Here is a 27,281-nt window from a genome sequence, read left to right as displayed (position 1 = left end):
TAAACATATATACTTATATTGACAGATTCACATTCATTCACACCCAGAAAATAAAAGAGATTAAGCACCTCCATGTAAATGCTATTATGTTCGCCCCATAAAACATAATATACGTCCCACCATGCATGAAATTAAAGTAATTCTTATTATTAATTCAAATAACTAGTTTTCGTTGGTTTATTTATAGATTATGTATTTGTAGTTTCCAGTTAAAACAATATACATATTTAACTAGTGACAGCATTTTCTATTTTCTATTTAATTCTACATAACTAGTGATTTATTGGTAATAAGCCTAATAATAAGCAACTATTATCTTTTTACAAATGTTAAAGGAAAATCACCTGAATGAGATAGACTAATAATCATCACTATCACTATCACTATCAACATTGTTTTGATTCTCATCATCATTGTTATCTTTTTTATTATCATCAAGCAATGTATCCATCCGATCTTCACTGTCATATTCAAAATCATTGTCAAACTCAAACTCCCCATCATTTGTGTGAACTAAATTTACTTCATTCACTTGAACTTCTTCGTATGCACCATCCTCGGCTCTTAAACTTCCTAATGGTTCATCATTTCCTACAGGTTCTTCAGGTATTGTTTCATCTTGAAATGCATGTTCTAGTGTATACCGATCATCAAATGTACGTCTTGATTTGGTTCTGATAACAACACACCAATTGGTCTTTTCTTTTATCTTTTCAAGATATGGGACATAATAAACTTGAATTGCATTTTGAGCAAATATGAAAGGATCGTATCTTGAATATTTTTTAGTATGACACACCTCCACAATGCCAAGTTGTTTATTAATCTTGACTCCACAATTAAGAGTACAATCAAACCATTTACAATACTAATCTATTCAATTCACATCCAGAGTATTCAATCTCAATGATTTCTTTAATTACTCCATAATAATAGCTCTCCTCATTGCCGTCATCATCTCCTTTAACACAACCTCTAGCATTGAAAGTCTTTTTACCAACACTCTAATTTTCTGTGTGAAACTTAAAACCATTTACTATATACCAAGAATAACTGTGCACTTTTCTACTAGGACCCCATGCCAAGTGGTGTAGACTTTGATTCATTACTGAATTTTTGCTATCATAAATCTAGAAAAGATCCAAAGTGTTAATAACTAATAATAACTAACTTACTTAAATGAAAATATTTAACAAGAAATGCTAGGAAACTTACATAATTCTCAAACCAAGTTGGAAATTCTAATGTTATTCTTCGGTTGGTTTCATCTTGGCTGATATTTGGATTTTCACCTCTCAAATCTTTCACAAAATATCTAAATTTCATATAAATATACATATATATAAGTACCTCGTAAATAAGATTACTAAACTATAAAAATTGAGTATTTGGTGATCTTACTCAATGTATTGTCCGATTTCTTCACAATTAAGTAGAACATGTAAGTGTGCAGCAACTAACTCCTTATCCTCTAAGTATCGGCTCTTAATTATCCTAGATGCGCGTCCATGATTGTTGAATTTTAATAAAGTTGGAAATTGAATATTGATGGCTCCACCGTCATCATTCCGGCCCACATTAGTTCTCATTGATTGTACATGAGACTCAAAATAATAAGTGCAGAAATGAGAGGTTTCTTGACTCATCTATGTCTCATAAATGGATCCTTCAACACGTAATTTATTTTTAACCTTTCGCTTTAATCTATTCAAGTACCTAAAGCAACGTAACATGTAAGCATAGAGTGGCAACCATAAGATTGAGATTAAATGACTAAGAGCATTGAATTAAAGTTATACCTCTCAAATGGGTACATCCATCGATATTGGACTGGGTCTCCCACTCTTGCTTCATACGGAAGATGAATGGGCAAATGCTCCATGCAGTTAAAAAATCCTAGAGGAAAAATTTGCTCTAACTTACACGTGGTGGTGATAATATTTTGCTCTATCAATAATAAGTCATCTGCGTACAAAATTGTGGAGCACAAATCCTTGAAAAATTTGCTTAATTCATCTATAGGCTTCTGATGAGCGGATATTTTATATGCTTTTTGCCATCATTTTCATATAGTTTTTAGTATGTTTTGTTTAAGTTTTATTAAATTTTCAGAGGTTTTAGTGCAAAATTCACATTTTTGGGTTCTACTTTGAGTTTGTGTGTTTTTATGCAATTTCAGATATTTCTGGCTGAAATTGAGGAGCTGGAGCAAAAGTCTGATTCAGAGGCAGAGAAAGCACTGCAGATGTTGTCAGGATCTGACCTCCTTGAAATCGAAAGAGCTTTTCTGGAGCTACAGAAGTCCAAATGGAGTATTCTTGACGGCTATGGAAAGCTAACATCTAGAGCCTTCCAGCAATGTATAATAGTCTATACTTTGCTTCAGAATTGAAGGCCCAAAACTGGCATTCAACGCCAGCCTCTTGCCCTATTCTGGCGTCCAACGCCCAAAGGAGAAGAGACCAGCGTCCAACGCTCATAAAGGACCCCCTAGCCAGCGTTCAACACCCTAGAGGCCTCCTAGCATGTGGATCTCAATCAATCTCAGTCCAAACACTCACCAAGTGGGCCCCAGAAGTGAATTTTAGCACTAAAAGACTGTTCTACCATTATTAATGTAATCCTTAGTCATTAGTTTAGTATTTAAAGACTTTTTACACCTCTCATCAAGGAGGACCGGTCATATTTCAAATTTTACATTGTACTTTCTATCAGTAAAGTTTCTAAACCTCCTAGGTTGAGGGGAGGAGCCCTGCTGAGTTTTATGGATTAATAAAAGTATTACTATTTCTTTTCAATCCGTGTTTGATTCTCGATTCTAAGATGTATCTTGATTCTCATCATTATGAATGCATTAAACTGGAATAAGGTTATCTCATTCTACATGGGTTTAGAGTGCGTCTTTCACCGGACAATGATGAACCACTAGCTTGATTATAATCTCTTAGACGGCTAATCCACGACTTCGTTGGGGACTTCTTGAGACATCAGTTCAGCCGAGGTATGGGGAGATTAGGGTCTTTGTGGTAGAGGCTAGAACCCAAAGGCACAACATTCTCTGATCTGGAAGATTCGACCTTGTCTGTGGTATTTTGAGTAGGATCATTAAGGAGAATGAATTGCAAGAGCTTCACCCTCAATCATAATGGATCCATACTAACCCTGGGGTTCAGATCTGGAGGAGCATTGGCGACCTCTCAACCGGCGTTGATCACATACAGCCTACCATAAAAGAAATCATTTACAATTGAAGAAGACAGTAAAACCAGAGTTATCCAGAATGAAGAACAAAGCACCTCCAAGCCTTAACCATCCTCTTATCATTGCAAACATATCAACCTAGTTAAGTTCTGTTTATCTTCCTTTATGCGTTTAAGCAAATCCAACAACTCTTTTATTCACTTAACTAAGATCTACAAGATAACCATAACTTGCTTCAAACCACAATCCTCGTGGGATCGACCCTGACTCGCTCAGGTATTACTTGGACGACCCAGTGCACTTGCTGGTTTAGTTGTACAAAGTATGAGAATTTGTATGCACCAGCTTCCAGATTTGGAGTTGAAGATTGGAAAAGGCAATTGGCAACAAAATTTCCATAAAGACATGACAGTCATGGCTTTTCATCCCAAACATTTTTCCTTTTTCGAATATTTATGCATCTACATGTAAACCCCGTTAAATTAGTAGATAATTAGTCAATAAATTAGTTTTTAATAAAGAAGATTAGAAATGTGAATTTTATATCAAATTAGGATAGAGCTCATCGAAACGAGAATTTTGATACTAATTTCGAAAAAATCGGTCCAAGATTGGACCGAACGGGCCGAATCGATTGAACTGGGCCCAAACCGGGCCCGTGAGCCCAACCGGACCAACCATTAAATGAACCCAAGCCCTTCTCTTCCTCATTTCAGCTGAACGATGCTGATAGCTCCAAGGAGAGAAAGGAACGCCGAAACCCTTACGGCAACCTTCAACTCGCCGTAACTTCTCCGTCTGAGCTCCAATCGCCACACCGTTTACGGCCACGCGACCACCGCGTCAAGCTCTACGTTTCTACCAGAATAATTTCATGGGTAACTCATTTTTCTGCTCTCAGCCACTTCTTCCCCAATTTTTGGAAAATTAAGTGGAGATATTGAATTTCTTTGTTCTTTGATGTTTTAGGATCCAATTAGCTTGAGAAAAACGTTCACTCTTACTTATGTGAAGCTTGGGTAAGGTGAGGATACCATAATTCTATTTTAATTTCATTTAAATTGAGATTTAAGTATTAAATTGGGTATATATGTGTTATAAATGTGTATTAGGTTGTGAATAAATAATTGGAGCTTGAAATTGTGAATATTGGAACTTGGAGGAAGCTGAGCCTAAAGTATATTGAGCTTTTGAGGGGCTGTCTTGGTTTTAATTAAATTGCTTTGGTCGCTACGTGGAAATCGGCCAAGGTATAGTTTAGGTTTCTTGCATTTAAGATGTAAAGTTCTGTGAAAAGTTAGGCTAGATGACCATAGGATAAGCTGGAATGCGGGTGTATATTTAATGTTTAGTTATTTGATTGATGAACATGTTTGGTTTGGGTTGGTGATTTGTTTAGGTGGTGCAGATTGTTACTATATGGATGTTAGAAGGAAAGTATGATGAAGTTGTTGAAATGTGAAATTATGTAATATTATTGAATGGTGGTTGATGAAATGATGTAGAGTTTTATTGAGTATTGTTGTTGGTATATTGTGTTGGTATTGATAGCTTTGGTAAAGTATGGAATGACAATCTTGAATGAAAATGAGGTTTTGAAGAATTTGCAAAAGTTGGTTTTTGGCCGAATTTTGACGAGGCATAACTTGGCTTCCGGACCCTCAATTTGCTTCCAACTTGTTTTAAAATGAAAATTGGGTTCATGAAGTTTATGCCATTTGAAGAACGGGTGAAAAATAATTTAAATCGAAGAAGTTATAGGTGTTGAAAGATTTGGAACCAAAACTGTTCGCTTTTTTCTTCAATTCTGCAGCTTTCTATGAACTAATTTTTTTTTTGAAAAATGTACATCCACGCGTACGTGTGGCCCACGCACACGTGTGACATGGAATTGTGATGATGCATACGCGATTGGTCCCATACGTACGCGTGAAAAAGCCAGCAAGCATGTCCACGCGTACACGTGACCCACGCGTGCGAGCTACAGTTTCACACTCCCACGCGCACGCGTCAGCCATGCGCACTGTGGCTCCTATTTCAGCAAACATGGTTTTCAGCATTTTAAATTATATTTCAAACTTCTAAACCTATATTTTTATTCATTTAGTCATTAATAATAGTGTTAAACCTGATAATCAGATGAAGTTAGGAAATAGGGATAACTTGGAGGTGAAGTAAAGCTGAAAAGTAATGAATTGATTATGAAATGTTATGGATGATTATATATGATACTTGACTTGATAATCAAATGTATGATCATGTATGATACTTGGCTTGAATGATTAAATGATTTGAGATATGAGATTCCCTGGGTAAAGTACCGTGGCTTGCCACCACGTGTACGAAGTTGAGAACTCGATACTCTGTTGACCCTACGATGTAAGGATGACCGGGCACTTATAAATTCCCGGGAATGTTAACCCCCATTGAGCAATGTTGATTATTTGAGAAAAAAGCTATGCATAGACTCTTGGGGATGCACGTCGAGGGACAGGCTAAGGTTTTTGGACTTGTTGGGTTGGCTGGATAACCGACAGATGAGCCTCATCAGCCATAGAACAAGCATATATCATATGCATACTACTTGAATTACTTGTTTGTGCATTAACTGGGTGTGCCTAAGTGTACTTGCCATGTTAAATGTATATATGTTACCTGTAGTATTTGTAACCTTCTTGTACTTGCCTTTATCTGTTTATTTGTTTGTGATATGCTGACGGAGATGGAGGTTTGGAGGAATGGCAGTATGGGACTTAGATTTTGAGATTAAGTTAAGTTAGACTTAGATACTCTTAGAAAACCACCTTTTATGGCTTCTGTTTAATACTTTAAGTTCTATAATCTGAGTGTCGGCGTCAAGGATTGCCTCTGGCATTCCCAGGGCCTTATATATTATGTGTATGGCACCTATACGATACTGAGAACCTCTGGTTCTCACTCCATACTATGTTGTTGTTTTTCAGATATAGGTCGAGTGGCGTCTCGTTAGGCGTTTGGACTTCTGAAGCGAAGTGGTTACTGGGTTATTTTGTTGTACAGTGATGTATATATATGTACTTAGCTTTCTCTCCGCATAACTTGTTCTTTTTGATCCTCTTAGAGGTTTATAGAGAGATAGGATTTTATTTAGGTACATTTGGGTTTTGGATATGTATATATGTATGTGTAAATATTCTCCAGCCAATCTTGGCTTCGCGGGCTGAGTTAGGAGCTTGTTACTTTGTATCTTTGACCCTCTGTTCCTGTTTTTGGTTACTTTATACTTAATAGCTATAGCTTTCTTAGTATGCAAGATAACTCGTCTCTTGAGCATTGCGCTTTTTTTTTTCGCGATTTTTACTTCCTCTATTCTTCAAGGCTCCTAATATATTATAATCTTTCTGCTATTATATGTACACATTTTTATTTTAAAGGTCGTAATACCACACCACCTCTGTTTTACGGCTTAAGGGTAAAGCTCAGTGTGGTAGGGTGTTACATTACGCAAATTAGAATCACATCCATCTGGCATTTTAATCTCACTAACCCATTTATAAATTGCCCTTTTTTGTTCCATAGATAGAGAGAGAGAGTGAATTTTGCTTTGGGTTTCATGTATTTTTCATTTGGTAACAATTGCAACTCTAAATCCTTCCGTTGGTAGAGTTCCTTCAAATCCATTCTTGCCTTCACATTGTCTTTAGTCTTGTCTTTAATGTCCATTACTGTATTAAAGACATTATCAAAGACATTTTTCTTAATGTGCATCACATCAAGATTATATCTTAACAAATTGTCTTTCCAATATGGTAACTCCCAAAATATACTTCGTTTGATCCAACTATGAGAAACACCAAAACCAAGACATGAACAAGATTCACCTTCTGTACTTCTTGGAAGATTGCAAACATTTCACCAAACCTCCTCGCCTAACAATCTAACTGGAGCTTGAGTGGTCACAACTCGATTTTTCAAGAATGAAACCTTATTTCTTCGATATGGATGATCCAAGGGCAAAAATTGACGATTGTAAAACCCAGTCAAACCGTAATTAATTAAATAATAAATTAAATATGACTGAACATAGTTAGAAAATTTATCAATCGAAATTTGATAATTTAAATATAATATTTGAACTCAGTGGATTTTTCTGAGTCGAAAAACAGAGTTTTCTGCGTAAAAATACGTACTGGGAATTTAATCAACAGTATCGGCTGAGATCTATCTGGTACTGTAACTAAGAAAATTAATTATAAGTGAATAAGGTTAGAAAATTTGAAATTATAATTTGGAAAGATAGAAATATTTAAAATACGATTTAAAACTCTAATTTTAAAGGTTTTGGCCCAAAGTTGGGCCAACGGGCTAAACCGATTAGATCGGGCCCAAGCCAAACATATATTCATCATGATCTTTCAGCTCATTTTATCAAGAGAGAGAGAGAGAGAGAGAGAGAGAGAGAGAGAGAGAGAGAGAGAGAGAGAGAGAGAGAGAGAGAGAGAGAGAGTTCGGTTAGAGGAGAAGAGAGAAGGGAGAGCAAAACCCTAACTTCATCCTCCACTTTAAACCACCATAACTTGAGCTACAGAACTTCAATCGACGAGCTGTTTGTGGCCACGCATCGCTCTTCTCACCCTCTTCGATTCTATCTGGGTATTATGGTGAGTATTTCTTTGTACTCTACCCAGTTTTTGTTTTCCCCTTTGAATTTGAATTTAGTTGTGAGTTTTGAGTAATTTTGTGATTTTGGTTATTTAGGGGTGCTCTAGTATGAGCCATTGGTGAATTTCTGGTGCACGGAATTGTGATCACACTTTTCACAGCTCTAGTACAACTAACCAGCAAGTGCACTGGGTCGTCCAAGTAATAAAATCTTACGCGAGTAAGGGTCGATCCCACGGAGATTGCCGGCTTGAAGCAAGTTATGGTCATCTTGTAAATCTTAGTCAGGCGAATTAAATTGGTTATGATTTTTGATAATTGAAAGATAAATAAAAGTAAATTAAAATAAAGATACTTATGTAATTCACTGGTGGGAATTTCAGATAAGTGTTTGGAGATGCTTTGTTGCTTCTGAACCTCTGCTTTCCTATTGTCTTCATCCAATCATGCGTGCTCCCTTCCATGGCATGCTGTATGTTGGTGGATCACCGTTGTCAATGGCTACCATCCATCCTCTCAGTGAAAATGGTCCTGACACGGTTTCTGTACGGCTAATCAACTGTTAGATCTCTTGTCTTGGATGAAAAATACCAGGCACAGCTACCGCACGGCTAATCATCTGTCGGTTCTCACTTGTGTCGGAATAGGATCTTTCTATCCTTTTGCACACTGTCACTGTGCCCAACATTCGTGAGTTTGAAGCTCGTCACAGTCATCCCGTCCCAGATCCTACTCGGAATACCACAGACAAGGTTTAGACTTTCCGGATCTTAGGAATGCTGCCAATTGGTTCTAGCCTCTACCATGAAGGTTCTAATCTCACGGATTTGAATGCTCTGTTTTCAGGAGAGGCAAGTCAAATCCATGGATCAGAGACCCAAGAGACTATACTCCGGCTGTCGTCCAATGACTATGTTGAACATCATGTAGACCGCTTGTGGTTGTCAGGCACGCGGATCTTGGCTAAGCGAGTAACGAAGATAGTGGGTGATTGCCACGGGTCACCCCTTCATTCTGACTTAACTGAATTAAGTATGAGAATTTATCTTGGAGAAGAAGTAAGCGTGAATTTAAAGTGAAACAATAGTACTTGCATTAATTCATGAAGAACAGCAGAGCTCTGCACCTTAATCTATGAGGTGTAGAAACTCTACCGTAGAAAATACATAAGAGAAAAATGTGTTGGTATGGCCGTGTGGCCAGCCTCCAAATGTGAAAAATGGCATAAGATTCTAAAAGTCCCCGAGTACAATAGGAAAGACTAGTATTTATACTAAACTTGTTACTAAGGATTATAGAAATTGAGTAACTAAGTGCAGAGAGTGCAGAAATCCACTTCCGGATTCCACTTGGTGTGTGCTTGGGTTGAGCATTGAGATTTACACGTGCATAGGCCTTTTCTGGAGTTAAACACCAGCTTGGATTCCAGTTTGGGCGTTTAACTCCAGTTCTGGTGCCAGTTCCGGCGTTTTACGCCAGAAAAGGGTCTTTGGCTGGCGTTGAATGGCAATTTGGGCCATCAAATCTCGGGCAAAGTATGGACTATTATATATTTATGGAAAGTCCAAGGTGTTAGCTTTCCATCCCAATTAAGAATGCGCCAATTGGACTTCTGTAGCTCCATAAAAATGCGTTTGAGTGCAGGGATGTCAGAATCCAACAACATCTGCAGTCCTTTCTCAGCCTCTGAATCAAATTTTTGCTCAGGTCCCTCAATTTCAGCCAGAAAATACTTGAAATTACAGAAAAATACACAAACTCATAGTAAATTCCAGAAATATAATTTTTGCATAAAAACTAATAAAAATATAATAAAAAGTAACTAAAATATACTAAAAACTATGTAAAAAGAATGCCAAAAAGCGTATAAATTATCCGCTTATCAATTCCATCAACCAATTTTGTGGGTTAAGATAAGGAGCCCTCTAACCCTTGTAATTTATGATATTTAGTGAGCCCTAAGTTGATGTATGTATGTAATGTGTGTATTAGAGTATTGGGTACACTTTTGGAACTTGAATCTTGCTTATAAAAGTGTTTGGTGGAGCTTGGAGCTAACTTTTGGTGGAAACTTCCAAGTGAGAGCTTAAATTTGACTTTCAAAAGGTACGGTTTAAGTTTTATTTAAGTACCGTATGGTGTGATATGAATTTCTAGGCTAGATGCTCCTAGGAATAGGTTTGAATTGTGTGTCTTGATTGGAATTGATGTATATAGATATTATGATGTGTAAATTTATGAATTGGAATGAGTATTGTGTGAATGAGTGTGTTTAGTATGTTGTGGAATTGAGGAATTGGATGATAATTAATGGTTTCTGGAATATGTATTGAATTATAAATTTGGGCCGGAGGCCGGAAAAAGGTAAGGACGGTAAGAGATGATTGAATTGTGTGATAATGTATGATATTGAATAAAGGGTTGGTATGCAATGTATGATAATGTGATTAATTAATGAAATAGTGGAAAATGAGGTTTTTAGAATGTGGAATAGATACAATTGAGGTGGAATGTGTAAAAGGAGTAGAATTGGAATTGGTTGTGTGGGAATAGGTAATTTGAGTTGGTCTGGGTTCATTTTGTTGGTTGGAAAATGATTGAGACTAGTGAATCATTGGAAAATTGGCAAAAATGTGTTTTTGGTAAAAATGAGAATGATATGATCGTTGAAAGTTGGTGTCCAAAATCTGAATTGTGTGATGTTGCAGAAATTGTGATTTCTGGTTTGTGTGCGTACGCACACCCTGTGTATTTTTGAACTCGCGTGTACGCACACTCTTGTGCGCACGCACACACAGGGATATGTCCACTGTTGGGAGCGCTAGCATGCTTTGTGCGCATACACAACATAAGAAGTTATGCAAGCTGTGTGCATGCACACGCGGGAAGGTGCACTCTGCTGAGGGCGTTTGCACACATCGTGCGTATGAGCAGAATGAAAATTTTTATTTACTGTGCGTATGCACACTTCTTGAAATTCCTTCTGGGCGTGCGTACGCACAACCCTATGCGTACACACACCGCCCTGTCTTTCAAAGAAAACTTTGTTTTTAACTATTTTACCCTCCTAACAAGCTTGTAAACTTCCGCAACACTTACTTAAAACCTTTTTACCAGTTTTAGGGTATCGAATCAAGGGAGGGAAGAGTAAAGGAATAACAACAACAACAACAACAACAATAACAATAACAAAGCCTTGTCCCACTAGGTGGGGTAAGCTACATGAATGAAACAACGCCATTGTACTCTGTCATATATCTTGTCTACAGGAATAGTAAAGGAATAAAAAGGGGGAAATTTTGGTTATAAGTTTAGAAGACTGTGATTTAAGCTTGGTAAGTTCTGTGGGTGGAATAGCTGGAGTGTTTGGGCGGAATGTCGAGGTGACCTTGTTTTCAACAAATATGAGTTTTGTGTTTTTAAAACCAAATTTTAAACTTCTAATCCCCTAGTTCCATTCTTTTAGTCCTGAATTAGAATAGTATGCCTAGTAATGAGAAGAAGCTAGGAAAGTTAATAACTTGGGGATGAAGTGAGGGGAGAATTAATGATGAATCGTGAAAATGATGATGATAATGAGATTGTTAGCGAGAGTGATGATGATGATGAGATTGTTGATGAGAATGATGATGATTATGAGACTGATAAAGAGAATGATTATGATTATGAGATTGTAAATGAGAATGATAACGATTAAGAGATTGATATTAAATATAATACTGATTGTGATACACCTGCCTGGGTAGATGCAGTAGCATTAATCCACTTGCTCCGGGGTTGGTTTGAGACTCCTAGGGTAGATGTAGTGGTTAGCCCCACTTGCTTCCAGTCGAGGTTGATTTAAGAATTGTGGAACTATCTGAGTTTCGGATTTCCTTAGGTAGATGCAGTGGGTCGGCTCCACTTGCTCTAGGTTGAGATCCAAGATTCTGTTGACCCTGCATCGTAAGATATGACTGGACACTTAGACCTTTCCGAATGAGCTCTCCCCCATGGATATTTTATTTTTATTGATTATGATTTTGAGCTTGGGGATGCGCGCTCGCAGGGACTGTCCAATGGTTAGCTACCAGGACATGTCGGGTTGGCTTTGTAACCGACAGATGATATCATCAGCCGTAGGGCAGGCATACATCATTTGCATATGTTTGATTTGTTTGGGTTTGCCTATTTATTTTGAATTGTTATATCATATATGCTATGTTACCTGATTATATGCTACTTGTTCTACTTGTACCTTAATTGTGTATCACTTGTCTGTATTGCTTGTGGTTGTACAACTGAGAGGTCCCTCATGCTGGTGTCGGTTGACGTTGAGGGATGTTCTTGTTGAAATGGTTCGAAGATATAATTGAATAATGAATGATGATTACTAAATGAGATAATTTGAACTCCCTGGGTAGACGCAGTGAAGTGATTTCACTTGCTCCAGGTAGAGAATGAGATAATTGATATTTGAATGCTGAGTTCAAAGTTTACTGGCTATGGTTTGATTTGGAATTGAGTGATGAGAGGTTTGGAAGGAAGGGAAAGACGAGGAGTTGACTAGACTTAGTATCACCTAGAACATTTGCCTAATTCATGGATTAGAGAGAACCTAAGATGAATTAATGAATGAGGGAAGTTTGGGATGCTTAGTGAGTTTTTATTACAATGCATTGTATTTATTTGGCACTTTTACCATACTGGAAACCCATGGGTCGGGGGTTCTCATTTCGTATATATCTCTTATTTTTCAGATGCAGGTCCAGGTGCTCAGCAGTGAGCTGTGGTTTGTCTGAAGAACAGCAAAGACCTTAAGATCTCTTATATTTTGCTTAGATTCTCTCTGCTTTAGGTTTTTAAAGAACTCATGCTATGTACTTAATCCTTTTGAAACCTTGCCTATAGAGGCCCTTGTGTATCTTTTGGGAGAGATTAGGAGATATGGTTGTCAAACTGCTTTTATACTGTACCCTAGCCGGCCTAAACTTTCGCGGGTCGCGACTAGTGGCTAATTATTTGTGTAACCTATCTATATTTTGTTTTATCTTGTTCTTCTCGACGAAGTTATCTTTATATCGTCTCAGTTTACGCTTTACCTTCTTTTTGTCGATACGTGAGTGTTACAATTTTGCGATTTTATTTTTACTCCTTTTAAGGCTTCTTCATTAATATTCCTTTCAATTATACTTATAACTATGTATTAGAAATCCACCTTGAGAGTCGTACCACTTTATTATCATGGACTTATGACTCGAGCATAAGTATTTAAATATTAGGGTGTTACAACGATAGCTATCAAACCAAGAGCATTTACCACCATGTTTTAAAGTAAAAGCAATTGATTGATTCATACAACGTGCACATGCTAATTTACCTGCAGTGCTCCAACTTGATAACATGCCATATGCAGGAAAATAGTTTATAGTCCACATGAGTGCAGCTTTAATAAAAAAATTCTTCTTTTGGGATCTATCATATGTAATGACACCTTCATTCCATAACCGTTTCAACTCATCTATCAACAGTTGCAAATAAATGTCTATTTTTCCCTTAGGATTATAGGGTCCTAGAATTATTAAGGTCAAGAACATATATGGTGTGGTCATGCATAGTTTTGGTGGAAGATCGTAGAGAGTCACAATCACAAGCCAACAAGAGTAAGGGGTAGCTAATTGACTATAGAGGAAAATCCATCGGCACATAAACCTAATCTTACATTCCTTGGTTCAGCTGCAAAGTTTGAATGCTTGAGATCAAATTGCTTCCATGCTTCCCTGTCCGATGGGTGACATAGTACTCCTGGTTCCCTCTGTTGTGCATGTTGCCAACTCATATGTGGAGCAGAACTCAAAGAAGCATATAATCGTTTTAACTTAGGAATAAGAGGCATGTAGTGCATCCTTTTCACAGGAATCTCCTTGTGTCTTCCATTCACTATTTTTTGCATCATACCGTGGTGCACCACAAAACTTACAAGCAATTTTTTTTCTAGCACAAAATTACTCACTTCTCCTGTTAAAAGCTCCCAAAGAGCTATTCCAAAACTAAAAACATCTACCTTCTGGTCATATGGTTTGTGTTCAATGACCTTCAAGTAAAAGTCAAATAAATTGAAAGTTACCTAATGTACCATTTTACACCTAAATTTAAAATAAAATACTGAAATAAAGCAAAATATGATGATCTTGCAAGCAACAACTTTTCAGTTCGAATCATCACAGACAAGTTTGAAAATAGGCATCAAGCTGAGGAATGACATCACCGCATTTACACTTGGTAATACAAAACCAGTTTTTTTCTTTTTAAACTATGAGAATACAGAATAACTATCTATAAATTAATTTATAAATAAAGGTGTGGTTAGTGCTATAACATGAATACATATACATGTCTCCATGTGAACAGTGGAATAAGAGTGTTTAATAAAATCACGTATATATAACAAGGACATAATCAACTGTGAAAAATCAGAGCTTATTTTTATTTTTTGGAGTAAAGATCATTGATTTGCATGTCAGAGAAAATGTTAGTCAAAGTTGGAATAATTGTACAATTTGTATTGTCGATATGCAAGCAACGATTATAGTAATATATTCAAATTGAACAATGGAGCAGGGATAATTGTTCATGTGCAAACAGAATGGATCAACAAGCGAATTCAACAAGTTAATCTCCCAAAATCAACGGAAGAAAGAATCAAGATAGAGAAAGCAATGGATCAACAAGCCCTAACCAGAGGGGAAAAAATCCTAACTAGAGGGGAAAAAAACCAAACCCTACAGAATGGATTGGAATTGGCGATTAGGAGGTTACCTGCTTGAAGACGATGAAGACGGCGCCGAGATATCAGAAGACAAAAGATGACGCTGAGATCTCAACAACGTAAGCGACGACACCGAGACTACAGAAGAAGATGGTGCCAAGACCTCAGGAGACAGTGGCGAGACACGTGCAGAAGATGGCGGCGAAGAATACGACAATGGCGCTCGGAGACAACAATGGTATCTAATTGGAGAACATGAGAATGGTGTGGTTAAGTTAGGGTTAGTGAGGGTAATTTAGATAATATTTTTTTCTAACTTAGCAACCGCTTTTGCGGCTAATTAGTTTATAAAATCGGTCGCTAATTTAAAAATTAGCAACCAATTTAGTGACCACAACATTAGCGACCGAATTAGTAACCAACCACGTTATTCTATTTACCTATAGATCGATTGCAAAATCGGTCACTAAATAAAACAATAGCGACCGATTTTGTGGCCAAGAGTCCCAAGGGCATTCCTTCCTTTGTTATGGTTGCTAATTCGGTCGCTAAATTAAAAATAGCGATCATTTATATTCTAGCTGTGTAAAATAAATCAGTCGCTAATTCGGTAGCTATTAGTGAATGATTATGTTAGTCACTAAAATCAGTCGCTAAATTAACAATTAGTAACTGATTTAGCAACCAGTAATTTAGCAACTGAACTAGTGACCAAATAGTTGTTCACCCTATTTCATTATCAGTTGGAAAATTGGTTGCTAAAATAAGAAATAGCGACCGCTTTTGTGACCAACAGTTCCAAAGACATTATTTCCATTTTGGTTGCTAAATCGGTCACTAAATCAAAAAATAACGACCAATTTTAGTGACCGCTTTTATTTTGGTTGTATTTAAAATTTATCGGTCGCTAATTCAGTTGCTATTAGCGACCAATTTTGTTGGTCGCTAAAAGCGGTCGCTGAATATAATTTAGCGACTGATTTGGCGAACAATTTTGATTTGGTCCTGAAAATTCTATATCGGTCGCTAAAATCGGTTGCTATTCCGGTACTTTCTTGTAGTGATGTCAAATGAATACATATTTTAACATATGTAATCACAATCTCCAATTCTCAAATTATATATAACTTAAGAAGGGTTATTCTATACAAGCTTCAAAATGAGAATTTGGACTATTAGTTCACTATATCTAATTAGAAGATGAAGACATGTTGACGACCAAAAACCTAGAAAAGATGTTGCTACTTTTTAACTCATATCAAACATATTTTGGCTTCTACATGAGAGCTGAACAAATTTGGTCTCCTTCCTCTCGTAATACGTGGTATTGCATGTTGTATGCTTGTTCTGTCTTAAAATAGCCTATAAAATAATTCATTGGTGATCATATTGGACACTACTAATTGAACAATAATATATACCAATTAGAATCTGAAAAACAACTTTCTTTGTTAATTTTAAAAAAAAGAATACCAATGTTGACAACAAATTTCTACAAGTATGGTATCTTGAATCTCCCTAGGAGGTTCGATGCATTGTGCCTTCCGTAAAATAGATGAAATCCTCTTGGAAGCTCTCACATACCATTACTATGAGCTATATTATTACCCTAATAGAGTCATATCAATAAGAAATAATCCCCGCACGCATCATCGTTTCTAATAATATTTTGTCGCAAAAAATCTAAAAAGAAGTGTCAAGTATCAACGATCGTATCCTCAAAGATAGCAAAAGTAATCAACACAATATTCTAATTCCCATATTAAAAAATTGCAACTAGAAGAGCATCTTTTTATTTTTCATAAAGGTGTATACCATCAACTTACATGAGTTGTTTGCAATGTTTAAACGCTCAAATGCAAGAATAGAAATCTCAAAATACTCAGCAAAGTTGGCTCGACGAGTGCATATGCGAGGAAGTGGGATCAAGAAAGCGAACGGTTAGAGCAAAGGTTCAAGACATAGCCGGACGTTTGCGAAGCTTGATTCTCTTAGCGTGGCGCTTCGGGTTAGCGAAGCGCTGTAGTAGCACCAAAGCCCTATGTGCTATAATGCTGAGCCAAGGATGCTCAGCCTTATCTATAGAAGCAGTCAACTAAGTTTTTCTTGTGGGTTACAAACGTGCTTTAAAATGTCACATAAGTTTCTGCACGACATAGTTTTTTAAATTTTGTGATAATTTTGACTTTGTAACTAGCTAAAATTGACATGATATGTCACTTATTATATGTAACCATATAAAATAATATACCGTTGTCAACGATTTCATAAAACCTACTTATTAGTAAACTTACATACTCTTCTGTGTAGATAAGTGATCCAGCCGATATATAGCTTGGGTTTTTCTTAAGCGCTTGACTATCCGGCATTGCTAGTCCAATTGCTCGGCGAAACTTCAATCATCGGAGGTCCTGCAGAAAGCACTCCGACACTCAAGGCAGTCAAGTTTTTTAAAAGATCAAAGTTTTTTTTCGATATCTTCTTCTTTATGTTAAGTTGTCTTTCTTATTCCTTTTGTTCCTCCCTTTATAGGCAGTGAGATTTTTAGATAACGTTAACTGTTATGATCTTTTTGGCGACTATTTTCTTGGAATGATGGTGGTTATCGTACTTGTTTTAAATTTCAAATTATTAATGAATATGGTTACGCATGTGGAACTAATCTCGAATTATTAGCTTCTAGAGCTTTACACTCTAGATTTGTTATGCCCGAGTTATGTTCTATTTCACTATTTTGATACCAAAGTTATTGGACTGGTTTACAGCCTCGAAGCTTAACCTGTAATTTGCCAAATAAATAGGTTGAGCTTATGAGTTGCTATATCCTCGGTATCTCAAGGCATGTTTTATTTGGAGCATACTTGTGGCCCCCAAGTTCAACATGTTTGTTTGGATTTTTTTGGGTTATTAAGTTGGGCTGAAAATAGATTTTAATTTTAAACGTTTGGTGTGGGAAAATACCGTTTGAGCTCGTGGGGAGGAGAGAGAAAGTATGCGTTAGTGGGTTTAGTAACTTCCCATTAAAACAAGTAACTTGTGAACTATTTTTTCTCAAGGAGGTATAATGTTTCCGTGTCAGAAGAAGACCATGAGTAAAAAAGGTTAGCTTTGATTTGTTTGCTTTGTAGTTGTCTGGTATTTCATTACTAGTTTTGAGTTTTGTGAAGTAATGGGGAAGAAAAAGGTAGCCACTGTTGACGAGGGGGATCGTTATAGTTGGGTTGACTGTGATGTAAAGAGTTGAGCTTCAAATTTTTAGTACTGTGTCGTTAGTGTCACAGTTAAACAATATGCACTAGGTTAAAAGTGGTCATCAGTTAGAGGTAAAGTTTTTGCCTTGTGGGCAGAGTGATAGAGTATGTGAAAGGAGGGATGATTGGTCGTATTTCTATCTGTATATATGCTGTTGACAGTGTAAGACCCAAACTTTTGAGAAAAATCTTATTATGAGCTTATTTCAAATTTATTTATTTATTTGTTTGTTAAAGATTTTATTTTCAAAAATTATTTTATTAAAAATAATTAAATCAAATTTTGGTGATTAAACTAGAAATTTTACTTAATTTTATAATTATTGAATAATTTTCTATATTTAAATTATAAAGCTTATTAGTTGTAAAAGAATAAGAATTTTATATGATTTAGTTTAAATAATTGAGATTTTTGAATTTAATACTTTAATTTTATAAACAAAGAAAATAAATTATATTATCTCTAATTTTAAATTAGAATACTTGATTAAAAGTCAATTAATATATTGATAATTAAATAATATTTTAAAGTAATTTTAAGAAATTAAATTATATTTTAAGTCAAATACTCTATACCCTAATTTAATTAAAATCACCAAACCCCAATTTATCCAAAAATCCCTAATTTCAAATTTGTCCCAAATCAAACCTTAACCCTAACCCCTTTACCCCACCGCCATCCCCTTCCCCAAACCTAACACTCAGCTGCTTCATAAATCAAAAGAAGAGAAAGAAAGAAACGCGAAGGGGGAGAGGGAAAGAGAGAAACACGTAGGAAAGGAGAGAAGGAGAGGGTGACGACACCGGTGGATGTCACTGCCACCGTTGCCGCCGACGTTGCTCAGAGGAGGAGGAGGAGCCACACGAGGGAGCTTAGCCAAAGAGAGGAAAGCCGTCTGCGTTCATGTCACCGTCGCACGCCGTGCCCGATCAAGGTCGTGAGGTCCTCGCTGTCGTGTCGCGTCCATCGTCGTCTTCGCGGGGTCCATGTCGCTGTCAGAACTACACGCCGCCACTGAAGGGATCTTTGTCGCTGTTGTTGTACGCACGAGGAGGAGGAGGAGCCCGTCCTTGCCGCTTCTGCCACCATCGAAGCCAAGCTCGTCGCTGTCACCACCTGCGAAATGACGCTAGTTACCGACGGAAAATCTATCGGAAATGGAAAAAAAATCTGTTGGTAAATTACCGATAGAAAATCTGTCGAAAAATCTTTTTTTTTTTGGCAAAAGAGGGGGACCATTACCGAGGGAAATTCGGTCGGTAACGGGAAAAATTTTGTCGGTAAATTACCGACGGAAAAAAATCCGTCGGTAAGTAATTTCTGACGAGGCTTTTATAGAGGGACAAAATCCGTCAGTAATCTCATCGGTAACAAAAAATTCGTCGGTAAAAGAGACCAAATCTATCTGTAAAACCATATATAATAATCAATTTTCTAGTTGTGGAAGCCACTGCTACTGGAGGAGAAACCAGCCGCGCCACCACGCCTCTGTCGCCGAAAAACAACGCTGCCTCACTGGGATCCACTGCCCCCGCGTCGTTAAGTCTTTGGTCATCGAAAATCCACCATCGGATCGGAGCTTATGGTAACCGTCGTCACAGGAGGTAGCTGCCAAAGCTGCTGCCTGATTGGTTCAGAAGTTGCTGCTGCTTCGTACCTTGTGATAAGTCGTCATTGACTCGTTGCTGTGAACCTTGATTGTCGCTGTTGATATTGCCTAGAAATCAACGAGGTTGCTGCCACGAGTTAAGAATAAAAAGGGGATTTTTGATTCGTTAACCTTTAAGGGTTTCGACTTTTGAGGTAGGGGATTGTTTTAAAACTTGTGAGCGAACAAGATTCTAACTATAATCAATGCTAAAACTTGTGAGCGAACAATATTCTTGAATTTCTAAGAACTTTTACTTCGTAAGATATAAATGAAGACAATTGAATGCAGAACACTAGCTAAATTAGTTTAATTGAGCATCCAAATGCAGGTAAGTTGAAAGAGATGAAGGGAAACATTCACAAAACATCAGCAAAGGAAGATCAACAAGAAGAGCAAGTCAGGAACAGTTGATCAAATTAAGAAAAAATATGGATTCTCTTCTTATTCTTGTTCCAATGTAAGTAAATATATCTTCCAGAGTATGCACCCTCTATCACTATCATGCATGGAATTTCCATTTCCATCATATAACAATCCATCTACTTATGTATGTGAGCTTCTCAGTCATCATAGTTAGTTAATCTCACTAAACTTATTAATCAAGTAATCATGCATGGGTCTAGCGATTACCATTTGAAGAAACTAACACAAACTTTTTGATGGATAATTAGACTCGGAAAATATTTGAGAACTAGAACTTCGTCACTTCTGGTGATGTTGTCCTTACTCCTTGGCCTTGCAACCAATGGCGGAGTTTAAAAAAAATTTGGAACAAAAAAATTAACATAAAAATTTAATAATAACATTTATATTAAAATAAAATTTATAAATATAATTATTCTTTAAGTTTGTTACTAATAAGATAATAAATAATTTTATAGATAAAAAATATAAAATATTTTATAATGGTACTCTTCGAATTTTTAGTGACTTAAAATCTTCAATAATTGAATCAGAACTAAACTTTTCAATAATTTATAATATTTATTGAATTTTTTTATCAATTTATACAAATACAATAATATCAACACTTATTGAATATTCTAATATTTTTTATCATATAAAAAATTAAATTAAATAAACAGTAAAATATAAAATAATATTAAATTAAATAAATAAAAAATACTTAATTTTTTATATTTGAATTCAACGGTAGAGAGAGTGTGGCTTGTTGAATAGAGAGTTGCGAAATGCGAATAGAGAAGCTGTTAGTAAAGCGGCGTGCTTTTATAATAATGATTTTTATCTTTTACTTTGATAGATGATCTCTTTTTATTCTTATCTTTTTTTGTTAGATAACTTTTTGATGTGTTGTGAAAGCCAACAAAGGCCCATCCAGTTCAGTCGAAATCCAACATGTTTGAATTCAAAGGTAGATGGAGTGTGGCTTGTTGAATAGAGAGTTGCGAAATGCGAACAGAGAAGCTACTAGTAAAGCAGCGTGCTTTTATAATGATAATTTTTATCTTTTATTTTGTTAGATGATCTTTTTTCATTGTTATCTTTTTTTGTTAGATAACTTTTTGGATTTGATTTGATTGTTGGATGATCTTTTTTTATTCTTATCCTTTTTTGTTAGATAACTTTTTGATGTGTTTTGAAAGCCAACAAAAGCCCACCCAATTCAGTCCAAATCCAACATGTTTTTAATGTTTAAAACTAAAAACTATTGTGCAATAATAATTTGATTTGATTGTTGGATGATCTTTTTTTATTCTTATATTTTTTTTGTTAGATAACTTTTTGATGTGTTGTGAAAGCCAAAAAAGGCCCACCCAATTCACTCCAAAACTAACATATTTTTAATGTTTAAAACTAAAAACTATTGTGCAATAAAAGTAAGAGATGAGAATTGAACCTGAGTACTTTAAGTCATAATAAAGTATTTGAGCCAACTAAACTATTTTTTATTTTTTGAAAAAGTACTACTAATTTTTTTTATAAAAAATTTTTTTGGGGCGAGGAGGGGGGGAGAGGGGGTATGGTCCCATTGTCTCAACTAAGCTCCGCCCCTGCTTGCAACGAAAATTTGGCAAAAAGATGTTATTGAAGATAATGTAGCTACTAACTTAACAAGAGATGTTTAAATGAAAATTTGCACAAAATTTTATCAAAGGTAATATTTTAAGCTTTTTATTTATTATGTGCTTGACATTTTACCAAAGGCTGATGATGTTATTAATTAATAGTATTTATTTATTGGATCAGATTTCATATGGGAAGACAGCCACTAATAATAATAGCAGAGGCAGAACTTTGTATTAAAGTTGGAATAAGAAAGTTCAAACAAATTCCAAACAGAAGCATTCTTTCTCCTATTTCTGCTTTTCCACTTCACCAAAAAAGTCTCTTTTTCACAATGAATTATTATATATAGTACTATGTTATATGTATCTTTACTATTTTTCCTTTGAGACAGTAAACTAGAAAAGCTGTTACAAACATTAAAAATGCTTATATAATTGTGCAGGTATGAGTTCTCAGGTTCACCAGATACATTTTCTGTTTCAGTTCATGAATATAAAATACCCTCTAAAAATCTTCTGGGATTGTATTCATATTTTTATTTTGAGACTTTATGTAATTAGATGATATTGAAATATTGAAGTTATTGTTTTATTTTACTCTTTAAAGAAAAATAGTTATGGTTATGTAGAACAATACCATATGCAATTAAGTCTGGAACTATTGATATTGAGAATTTTTTTATATATAGAGTTATGTCTTATATTGAGGAATTGTGTCATAAAAGATTTAATTTTTAAATTTTGATATTAAAAAAATAAATTTCTAATTTGAGAATATGTAAATGAGAGGAGATTAATGAATGATTTGAAATTAAAAATAAATAAATAATTACAGAATTTGTAGAGGTTTGAAAATCCCACAAGATCAACATAAGAAAATTGATCAAACAAAAACAAAGATTAAGATAGCATTACTGTTTTGTCGATTTTTAGCAAATCGACGGTGGTTCGATTCTAATGGTCTGGGAGCGAAACTAACTCCTCTTTTGTGAGTACCACTTTTCTAAAAGTGCGTCAAAAACCCTCACTTGGACAGAATTAGAGGAAAAGACCAAAAAGACAACAAATAAATAAAGATTTTTAAAAATAAGAATGACTGAAATCAAAATGGTTTGCATTGAATCTAAATAAAGCAACAAAATGCCTTCGATTAGATCAAAGGACTTTGAGTTTTGAAAATAACAATACGAAAATGTAAAATTGAACAAGGAAATTAAATGTTACTTGAAAGATAAATTTGCGAGAAAAGTAAAGTTTGCAAGAAATGTAAATGAAAAGTAAAAACAAGTGGAAGGAACCCTACAGAAAATTGACTCGAAGCAGACTCAGAAATTCGCTGAGATGTGAGTGTGCATGAGTAATTTCTGAAGCAAAGTTCCAACCTCTGTATCTTCGAACCTTCTAGTATTTATAGCCATATCTTTAACCGATCAATTTGAAATGACACTCCCTCATGTGCGAAAACGTGGGTAACCATTCCCACTCTTTTGCCTAATCATGTGACGGTTACAGAATAACCTTCGATTTCAAAAAATCTTCGATCTTCATTACTCGAGTAACTCCTCGATTTGCTGAGCTAATCGAACTCTTACTCAAAGTCCCCAAATATGCCTCCTTTGACACCAACTTCTCTTCCGAAAGCTTACTTAATAATTCGAACAACCTTCTCCTTCGAATTCAATTATTTTTTACCAATAAAATGCCCCTTAGGATTAATGTGTTTGTTTTTGAAATCATTCTTTGGAAGAGAGAACACTTAATCTTGTTTTAATCATTAACGGGAATCACTTTATTAATCATAAATGACATTCACTTTTCCTATTAACTTTTTATCCATTTGACACATTTCCCAAGATTAACAATCTCTCTCTTCCACCACTTCACCTTCTTCACGAAGTTGCCTCCTTCTTTTTGAATTCTCCTATGTAACAACGGTTAAGAATCAAATCTTCTTTTTAAATTAAAACTTCTTATCATCATCTTCCTTCCCAAATCCTTATTTTCCAAAGTGTCAATTTTTCTTTCACCTCTGAGCTCTCTCTTTATTTTACAACTGTAACTTCCTTCCCATTTCTCACCTTGATCAACAATGGCTTCATCTTCAACCCAAGTTGCTGCACAAGACAAAGGCAAAAGCCCTATGGTTCAACGCCAAACTCCTCCAACATTGCAAATACTCAACCAGATTAATGATGAAATTATCCAAGACCCTCAGCCTCACACTGATGATCCCAGGATTCTCATCCCTTTCACTATTGGCGACAAAACCCACTGTTTCGTTGGCCCTATTTTGTCTTTGGAGAAAGTTAACAAATGTCTCCACTTCTTTTCCATCGCACAAGGGGAAGATTTACTTATCAATAAAAACCTCGTCATTTCTCATTTCATTAATCCACAAAGCCCTTCAGGAAAAATTCTAAAATTACTCCGCGAGGGGCTGATTTTAGGACCTAGCATAGGCATCTTGTATCGGAGAAGAATGTTGCCTGGAGGGCTCTTGGCATCCAAGACCTCCTTCAACTCTCCCATTTTACCCTCAACTCACCTTTGGATGATTGGGGCTATGGTCAATTTCTGGAATAGGACCACAAACAATTTCCACCTTCCCTGTGGAATGGTTGGACTCTCACTTCTTGATGTGGCTGTTATCACTGGACTTCCGATAAGCTCTCCCGAATTAACTTCTAATATGCAACCTAATCCGGAGTATAGGATAGTCCGCATGACTTCTTACAGTTAATTTATCGCTCAGAACATGGGTCAGGAAAATGAACATGTGACCGAAGATGAGCACGTTGCATTTCTGTTTTACTGGCTGAATGTCGTTATTTTCTGTTCTCGAAGTGTCCAAATGCAAAACTCTTTCTCCCTCTCGCTGCCCTTTTACATGAAGGAAACATGTTTAATTTGGCCAAATTGCTTTTGGATCACTTGTTTGAAGAACTTGGCTATCTAGTCAACTGCCTTCGAAATAATTCTCAAATTAATGTAGGAGGTCCCCTCTGGCTCCTCCAACTCTAGTTGAATGCTATTTTCGAGAAGTTCATGCAGGAAGATGGACATAATCCATCTGATAAACAACACATCGGAGGGTTTCGATTGGCCTCCTTCCGACCAAACCTTCAAGATGCCCAGTCAACTGAGGACCGTTTCTAGGCTATTTTTTCTCTCTTTCATTCTTGTAAAAGTTTCAAAAATAATGAACTCAACTTCACTCCTTTTCTGCATCGAAGTTTTGGTCCTTCATGGCTTGAATGCCTTCTTTTTCCACAAGATGATGAAGAAGATGAGATTGCCAACGAAAATTGGGCAAAAATGCTTGCTTTTCAGATAATTCCTATTGGATTGCCTCAGTACAAGAAAGAGCAATTCAGAGCAATTCTCTACGCCCTTCACTACATTGCTAGGAAATTTGGTTTTTCTCAAACCATTCCACTTCCTCTTCCTCGCAACAACTGACCTTTTTGTCACATCGAGATGTATTCGAAAACTGAGATCAATTTCTGTCTCTCTACCAACCAACAACAAAAAGAAAACTACAATCATCTTATTTATGAACGTAGCTCATACATCACCAAGTCTTTTTCTGAATGGTGGACCACATACTTCTCCAAATATAATCACACCCTTGAAGAAATCAAGAATTCTGCCATCAGAATCAATCCAGCCGCTGAAGGTTCACTAAGAAGGACCTTGAAAAGGAAAATCAAAGCTACAACACCTTCAAAGCAACCACAGAAGAAAAGTCGACAAGCACCTACAAGAGCTTCCAGAAGGGTAATCCCTCGATCAAACTTTTCGAATTTTTTCTTAATTGTATTCGTTTGATCATGTCATGACTTCGATTTCTTCTTTAGTACCAGGTTCAATCTTCAAGTGAAATCTCTTCAAAAGAAACTGAACAACCAGTACAAAATATCTTTGCTACTTCTTCTGATTCAGATGAAGATTCAGCAACTGAATGGATCCCTCCATTGGTCTGAAAAAGATCTATTTGCCAAGAAATCTCGACTTCTTTTCTATTGGCAATATAACTTTCAAAACCAACTCTCCTATACTGAAACATTTCTCTTTTATTCGACGGTTATAATTTCAAGCAACATTTTTCTTTTGTCGAAGCATATTCTCAAGAGCTAAAACATGCTCTGAGTCTAAATCATTTAACTCATCATACATTGCATTTCAATAATCATCAACTGGAAAATCATCTTGCCTCAAAATCCTCAAAGTATTAAGGTTAATCTCTACCGGCAAAACTGCATCATGTCCATATACTAATTTATAAGGAGAAGTACATGTTGATCCTCTTGGTGAATTTCGATAAGCCCATAATACCTGACTCAATATCTTGTGCCAAGTTCGAGGTTTATTTCTAATCTAATTTTTAATCAAACTGATTAAAATTTTATTTGCTGCTTTGACCTGCCCATTGGCTTGTGCATAATAAGGAGTTGAAGTAACCATATTAATGTTTCTCGAAGCTGTAAAATTCTTAATTTGCTGACCAGTGAACATAGTCCCCTGGTCAGCACATAGCGTTTGAGGAATTCCAAATCGATGAATTATATATTCCTCGATAAAGTCTATCACTTCATTCTGCCCAACTTCTATGAGAGGAAAAGCTTTAACCCACTTCGTGAAATAATCTATTGCTACCAAAATAAATTTATGATTTTTCGACAAAGGGGGATGTATCAACCCAATTAAATCCAATGCCCATCCTCGAAATGGCCATGGCTTAATAATCGAGTGGAACTCTGATGCTGGGATCTGTTGTATTACCCTATGGCGTTGACATTCTTGACACGTCTTTGCATAATCGATGCAATCTTTGATCATAGAAGGCCAATAAACATGATTTTGACATAATATCCATTTCATTTTTATTCCATCTTGATGGCGCCACATATACATCTATGGACTTCTCCTAGAATGATATCTTTATCGCATTGACTCAAACATCTCGAAAGGCTTCCATCGATTCCTTTCTTATATAATTCATCAACCATTAACACAAAATTCATCACTCTCAACTTTATTTTTCTATCGACTCGAACACTAGGGTTCTTTAAATACTCAGTAATGGGTTTTCTCCAATCGTCATTTTCCCATTCATCTAAACACAAAGCTTCTCTCTCATCAACAGACACTAAAATCTGTTGAATTCTTGCCAACTTTCTTAGTGTTTCTGGAAAGATTTTATATCTCGAAACAATTTGAGCTAATTCATTAGTGATTTCATTTTGAATTCTCAGAATATGAACTAATGAGACTTTTCAGAAAGAAGTTAACAATTTTCATGCTGTTGCCAAATATTTTTGTAATTTCTCGTTATTACATTTGAATTCTCTTGACAACTGCTTCAAGACAAACTGTGAATCCCTGAGTATTTGAACTTCTAGAGCCCCTTTTTCGATCAAGATTTCTAAGCCTAATATTAGAGCTTCATACTCAGCCACATTATTCAAACAAGAGTATTTTAATTCAAACAAAAATTCTAATGGAACCCCATCTGGTGAGATAATTAAAATTCCTACTCCAGCACCATCTTTATATTTTGAACCATCAAAATACAACTTCCAATAATCAACATGGACATCAACTATATTTGCCCCCTGGTCATTCAGATTATTCGAATGACTTGACCTTTCACAGCCTTTGCTGGGACATATTGCAAATCAAATTCTATTAAAGCCAACATCCATTTCCTTAATCGACCTCTCAACATTGGATAAGTCAACATATATTTAACTAGATCAGT

General features: G+C 35.9%; 1 pseudogene; it reads right to left on the bottom strand.

Moving 5' to 3' along the window:
* Nucleotides 1–358: 358 nt before the first annotated feature.
* On the bottom strand, nucleotides 359–19,517 carry LOC148543960 (uncharacterized; annotated as a pseudogene).
* Nucleotides 19,518–27,281: the final 7,764 nt, after the last annotated feature.

Source organism: Arachis ipaensis, chromosome B9 (genome assembly GCF_059453495.1).
Source record: "Arachis ipaensis isolate K30076 ecotype BB chromosome B9, ASM5945349v1, whole genome shotgun sequence".
NCBI lineage: Eukaryota > Viridiplantae > Streptophyta > Magnoliopsida > Fabales > Fabaceae > Arachis > Arachis ipaensis.
This window is presented reverse-complemented; position numbering and strand designations above follow the sequence as displayed.